Raw genomic sequence first — 7,151 nt, forward strand, 5'->3', positions numbered from 1 at the left:
CGCCAATATTCAGACTACCAGAATGACAGGCACTCCAAATATGAAACTACTGTTACAAATTACCATCTGCAGTGCAGTAGCTTAGTTCCCAGGTATCAGTATATATAGTTAGTCAGGGTGAGAATCTTTCCAATTAACTAATGTTCAAATATTGCATGGTATATAAAATATAAAGTTAGGGTTCAAACATAGGTTTGTTTGATCTATAAAACCTGTATTTTTTAGTTCCAATATACACTTACTTAGAATGAAATAAATTCTAAGAGTATAAACACCACAGTATAAACATTCAAATTTATTAGAAAAAAAACATAATTACTCAAATAGCTGTTGATTAAAGCTCAACAGAGCTAAAACTAGGCAATTATTCTACTACTGAGCTACATCCCCAGTTTTTTGTTTTTTTTCTTTAAAATCTGAGACAAGTTCTTGCTAAGTTGCCAGGCTGGGCTCAAACTTGGAATTCTCTTATCTCAGCCTTACAAATAACTGGAATTATAGACATATGCCACCATGCCCAGCTCACAGGGATAATCTTACAACAGCTGATCATTAGAAGAAAATTAAATTTAGAAAATCAACACATTAGACCTATCACTCCATAGCCAACCATGCATTATTTTGTTGTTGTTGTTGTTTTTGGTGGAGCCAGGGATTGAACTCAGGCCCTCATGCTTGCCAGGCAACCACACATCTTGAAACCAAATGGTATTACAACAGTAAAAACTAAATTTCAATAATATGTAAATGATGGCATAAATCCTAAAATTACAACTTGCACAGCTAATGAGTAAATTTATCCCAACTTCATCCTAGATGTAGTTTGTTTCTAAAGATATGGAGAAAGATCAGGAAACAGAAAACAGAAGTAATATACATTTATTAAAAGGCCAACTAAATACAAATGAAAACTATGGACCATTAACCAGTAATTGCCAGAACATTTTAAATAATTGAAATTTCCAATGCTAGCAAAGTTGATATATTTACTATGAATATTACTATTACATGAAACATTTAAATTTTTTAATTAATTAATTAATTAATTAATTAGTACAGGGTCTCACTACACAGCTAGGACTCATAATGACTGTCCTGTCTCAGCCTCCCCAGCACTGGGATTATAGGTATGTGCCACAAGGTCCAGTTTGAGTGGCCAACTCAGCCCTGTGGCTAGCACAGCAGGGATTGAACCTGGATCATTGTACTTTCCAGACAAGCACTTAGACCACTAAGCCTTACAAATAAATGGCCCCCCATGACACATTTAAAAAACAATTTCAAAAATCATAAAAATACACAGACTTTGATCAAGTTACCTCTACTTTAAGAAATTAGTCCTAAAATTTTTAATTAAGTAAAAAGCTATATGTCTTATATTCATTGTGATAATGCTAACATTAATTAGCACTTATGAAAAGCTGTGCACTCAGTCAGAATAACCACTATACTACATGCATTATGTGCAGTTTTTAATTTAATCCTCAAAACAAGTTTATGAGGTAGGTATTTTTAAAAGATGAAATAACTTTTTCAAGGACACACAATATAAGCTCCTAGTATACTGCTATTAATAATAATGGAGGGAGAACACACCTAGATGCTTATTCACTGAAAAATGGCTAATTTATGATAGTTTGCTTTCTCTTGTTTGTTTCTTTCTTCTTGCCTTCCTGCACTTCCCCAACCCCCATACAGGGAATCAAACACAGGCTCTTTGCACAAAGATACATCTCTAGTCCTTTTTTACATTTTGAGATAGGATCTCACCAGTTCACTAACTTGCCCAAGCTGGACTTAGATTCATGAACTCCCTGCCTCAGCCTTCCAGGGTGCTAGGATTATACCAGTTTTGATGCATCTTGATAAACAATTTAGCTATTAAAAATAATAACTAGAAGATGGTTGTAGCATGAAAAACACTTAATTGAAAAAATAGGATGATATCTATATTGTGATTATAACTGTATTAAAAATAAATAAGAAGGACCTATGTTGCTTCTAAAAGATGCTTTTTTTTTTGGGCTGGCTCGGGCTGCCTTAATGGCAGGTCTGATGCAGCATGTGGAGCTGGGGATCAAACTGCGGTCCCCTGCACATGACTGGGTTTGCCCAAGCAGGTGCTTTAAACAACTGAGCTAACTGCAAGCCCCCATTGCTTCTAAAAGAAAAAGATCCACTTAAAAATAATTTCTCTGGGGCAGGGGAGATAGCTTGGCAGTCTAAACATCTGCCTGGCAAGGGCAAGGACCCAGGTTCCATCCCCATTACCACATGCTGCCCCACCCCAGATCCCTAGGCATACTATGCCACCAAAAGCGGGCATGGCGTGGCTTGCCTGTAATCCCAGCACTGAGGAGGGTGAGACGGGAATCACTATGAGTCCGAGCTGCACAGTGAGACGCTGTACCAAATAAGTACATACAAGATTTAAAAAAAAAATTTTTTTTTAAATGTAATTTCTCTGATGGTGGTGAAGTTGAGATAGATTGTTATTTTTGTTTGGTTTTTTTTTCCAAGACATTCAGCAAACCAGTAACTTTAGTTTTGCATGGCCTGACTCCTATCCTTTAACATAGCCTTATATGCTTGCACATAATGTACTGTAAATAAAACAGCAATACTAATGCATTTATATGAATAAAGCTAATTAAGACATAAAAGAAAAGCTCTGTCTAGCTCCATGGCTTGATGTCACTAATTACACTGGCAATTATTTCCATTTTGAGAAATTCCCATATTATAAAACAATCTTAGACATGGCTTAGGAAAGAAAAAGCAGAAAGAACATTATAATTAGGATCAGAGATCTTCCAGAAATGTATTCAAGGGCTGGCAAGATTGCTCAGTAGTCTAAAGCACCTGCTTAGGCAAGCTTAGGCAAGCACAAGGACAGCAGTTCGATCCTGGCACCATATGCCCCAGCCCCACCCCCAGCACTGAGGAGGCTAAAAGCAGGAGGATCACAAGTCTGACCCTGCAACAACCAAAAATACATTTCAAAAAGAAAAAAGAAATGCATTCAATCTTCACTGTCTTAAAATGCAGAGATTAGTGTCCACAGCCACATACTCCCAGAACTCACCCAGCCAAAAAGACAAAGGTGTGATTACTCAGATCTTCAACAAAGGAAAAAACACCTGAACCTCATACTATCATAGATTCTTATGAAAGAGGGACATGGACTGAGAATGCAGGGAGGAAATGAAATTCTATCATCTCTTCAAGCCTACACCTGGCTGTGTACTGTCTCAATCCAACTACTAAATGTAGTATAGGTTACTGAGCACCAATTATGCAGTTTTTGACTTTTAGTTATAAGAGTGAAGTGAGAAGTTGTTGAAGGAAGAGAAAAATATCTGTATATTCATTAAAAGCATAAATGGAAGCCAGATAGGCAAACCTCTAACAAAATAGTATACTTGAAAGTAGATCAAAATAACATGGAACAGTGGTTAAGACATAGTCTCTGGAACCAGTCTTTCTAGGTTCACATGTCCTACTCATCAACATATCAGATTTTTCACTTTGAAGAGGTTACTTAACCTCTTTGTGTTTAAAATGCAGTGCTTGTTCTTAGTATCATCACCACCACCATCAGCATAAAGAGAAGGCACAAAAAATAATTATAAAACTTGGGCAGGTGAGATAGCTCAGTGGATTAAGCACCTGCTTTGACAAGCACAGGGTCCAAGGTTCAATGTCCCACCCCCAGGGCATCCTGAGGACTGAGTCCGGGTGTGGTGATGCACACCTGTAATCCCAGCACTGGGGAGGCTGAAAACAAAAGGATCAGTACAAGTCTGAGCTGCATAGTGAGACCCTGTACCAAATACATAAAAAAATTAAAAAATAATCAGAAAACTCAAAAAATATATAAATACAAATTTTTAATGAAAGAATACCATAAATAAAAGTTTAACTAATTTGAAAATTAAGATGAAATATCTAAAATATAGCAAGTATGCAATAATACATATGAAATAAGAGAAGTTCTTGAAATTAATATACATACCTTTTCTTATATATTATCTTATACATCTTCTATGAAAATGTACTCTGAATATTTTAATAGCTTGATATAGAATGCAATATGCTAAACCTTTACTAACACATCAAAGGCAATCAACCTCACTTGTTATCAAGAACAAATAAGATACTACTGCATCAAATGTTAATATGCAACATTAGAATGGACAAAATACAACATGTTCATGAGACTATATAAGAAGGTAAAAAATCTCTTACAGAGCAAAGAGAAATATAAATTGCTCAATTATTTTTGAAACTAATTTGGTAATATTTATTTTCCTCAAAAATATAGAATTATAACTTACACCAAAAAATTACCTTCATTGATAGAATCATCACTTCAGACATTATAAAACCTATTGCATCATCTCTTACAAATTTCTTTTAAATATAACTGCATAATCAGTCTTTCAGCTTATATTCACTCCTAGACCAAACTAATCTGAAAGATGATTAAAATATAGTTAAATTTTTAAAATTTATTACAGCAAAGACACACTGTCCTTAACTGTTTCAATGTTTCTTCCTGGTTTTGAACACATATTTCTATGCTCACTTTGGCAGCACATATACTAAAAACTGGAACAACACAGAGAAGATTAGCATAGCCCCTGCACAAGGATGAAACGCAAATTCATGAACACATATTTCTTCGTTCTTGCAACTTTCTGAAGTAGTTCTGAACTCCTTTTTCATATGTGCTTTTATAAAGTTTGCAAAAAATTACTACAATGAATGCTGTTGTCAAGTGCCATGCAATCAAAAGTGAACTGGTAAAAAAAAAAAAAAAAAAAAAAAAGGGCTGGGGAGATGGCTCAGTAGAATAAGCGCTTGCCTGGCAAGCCCAAACGCCTGAGTTCAATCCCCGGTTCTGCAAAACAAAACAAAAAAAGTGAACTGGTAAAAATACTATGCTATGCCCTCATCCACTCTATTAGCACACATCCAGAATCATGTGGCTTCTGGATCTTCATCGAAGTCAAAATGATCATGAAAGGTGAATGTTTTTTGAATCAATTCAGGTCATCAGGAAAGTGATAACAGTGCTACTAAAGACACTCAGAAAAGAGGACATCCAGACCCGCTATCAAAAGTGCAAGAACAATCTAATAAATATGGTACAAGTGAAGAGGATCCCCAGGCCTGCCATGCCGGCCCCGACCCTGGGGCTCGCTGAAAGAGCAATTGAGACTGGGCGTGGTAGCGTGTGCCTGTAATCCCACCCCTTGGGAGGCTGTAAACAGGCAGATTACTATGAGTCTGATCTAGTAGTGAGACCCTGAACACCCTGTAGACCCTTCCTTAAAATACAAAAAAAAAAAAAAAAAAAAAGTGAAGAGGAGTATTATGAGGGGAATTAATAGCAGTGTGCTTTCTACTATAATGATTTTTTAAAATTAAACAATCACCATATATTTCTAACACACCTTACATTTTGAGTCTAATTTATTTCTCTCAATTGCATGCCTTTGGCTTGGTCTACAATCCCATGTGTACTAGTAGTCTTTTCTTCATTATCTTTTAGTATATTTTATGGATAATCTATGGTTCGTACATTCATGAGTTGAAATATATTTAGGTTATTATTCATGGATAAAATAATTTAAAATCTTGTCTGTACAACTGTGTATGAATACAATTTTTCATTTCTTATGAAAAATTACCTGTGGTGGAATTCTTTGATAATATGGTAGATTTATAACAAGAAAGTATCAAATGATTTTTCAAAAGTGATGCATTCCCATCTGGAATATATGCAAGTTCTGTTATATATCCTTACCAATATTTTGTTATTCTTGGATTCTCCTTTTTATTTTGTTGTTGTAGCCATTGTAATAGGTAGACAGACATATTACATTGTCAAATTAAGTTACATTTTCCTAGTGCTACTTTTACTATGTTTATTTTCTGTACATAAACATGCTCAGTAAAGTATCTGTTCAAATATATTACACGGGCTGGGAAGATAGCCCAGTAGAAGAAGTGCCTGCCTGGCAAGTACAGGGTCCTGAGTTCAATCCCCAGTACCACACACACACACACACACACACACACACACACACAAATATATATATATTTGTTACTAATATCCAGATATAAATTACATTTTTGGTGATATAGGTTTTCTTTATTGAATATGAGAGTTCTTCATATATTTGGAATACAAAATATCAGACATATTTGCTGATACTTTCTCCCAGCCCGTTGCTTGCTTTATTTTCAAAATAATATTGATAGAATTGAAGTTTTTCATTTTTCTGAAACCAAATTTCACTCTTATTTTATGAGTTGTGCATGTGATGTTATATCAAAGAAATATTTGTCTTAACTGAAATCATGCCATATTTATTCTAGTTTTATAGTTTTAAGTTCTACACTGAGAACTGTGATCCATTTTGACTTAATTTTTATATAGATGTATGGGTAGATATCCATTGTTTTAACGTACAGACAATACATCCTCATTGCCCCATTTGTTGAAAATACTACCTTTCTTTCATATCACTGCCTTTGAACCTTTGCTGAAAATCAATTAATCTTATTTGTGAGATTCTATTCCTGGGTTCTCCATTCTGTTCTTATACACCCTTTGTATTTCTTCCTATATATTTTTTTCCAAGATACACATAGGTACTCCAAAACTGACTGTACGAAAAATAAAAATCTTAAAACATCATTAAAGAAAATAAGCTTGTAATAAAAAATATTTATTTTCTTCTCTTCAACTTAAAAAATAGGTTCAAATATTTTATGTCAGTTCTACAAAGAACAAATATACTTTTCTTTCTTTCTCTTTTATTCTTTTTTTTTTTTTTCTTTCTGTTTGTTTGTTTGTTGTTGAGACAGGCTCTTGCTATGTAGTGCAGACTGACCTTGAACTCACTCATGTGGCCAGGCTGGACTCTTGCCTCATTCTCCCAAGTCCTGGGGTTGTAGGTGTGCACCACCTTGCCCGGTTAAGAACACATGCAGGATAAGAAGTTTCTTGAGTTATTTTGCTGAATTCATGCACCTACAATATTTAAATGGCAATGGAACACCTATCTTTGACAACACTAAACAAAAAAGGGGGATATAAATGGAGGACCATTTTGTAGTGAAAAAAAAAAATATATATA

General features: G+C 34.8%; 1 protein-coding gene and 1 non-coding gene across 2 annotated transcripts in view; one reads left to right on the forward strand and one right to left on the reverse strand.

Annotated features, from left to right (window-relative positions):
* The window catches only part of CUNH11orf80 (chromosome unknown C11orf80 homolog), a 134,109-nt gene that overhangs the window by 91,312 nt on the left and 35,646 nt on the right, over positions 1-7,151 (reverse strand). The gene's annotated exons all lie outside the window — the stretch shown is intronic.
* Positions 4,581-4,688, forward strand: LOC111815612. Its single transcript, XR_002820287.1, has one exon. It is a non-coding gene; the product is annotated as a U6 spliceosomal RNA (small nuclear RNA).

This window comes from Octodon degus, unplaced genomic scaffold, assembly GCF_000260255.1.
Source record: "Octodon degus isolate 3935 unplaced genomic scaffold, OctDeg1.0 scaffold00018, whole genome shotgun sequence".
NCBI lineage: Eukaryota > Metazoa > Chordata > Mammalia > Rodentia > Octodontidae > Octodon > Octodon degus.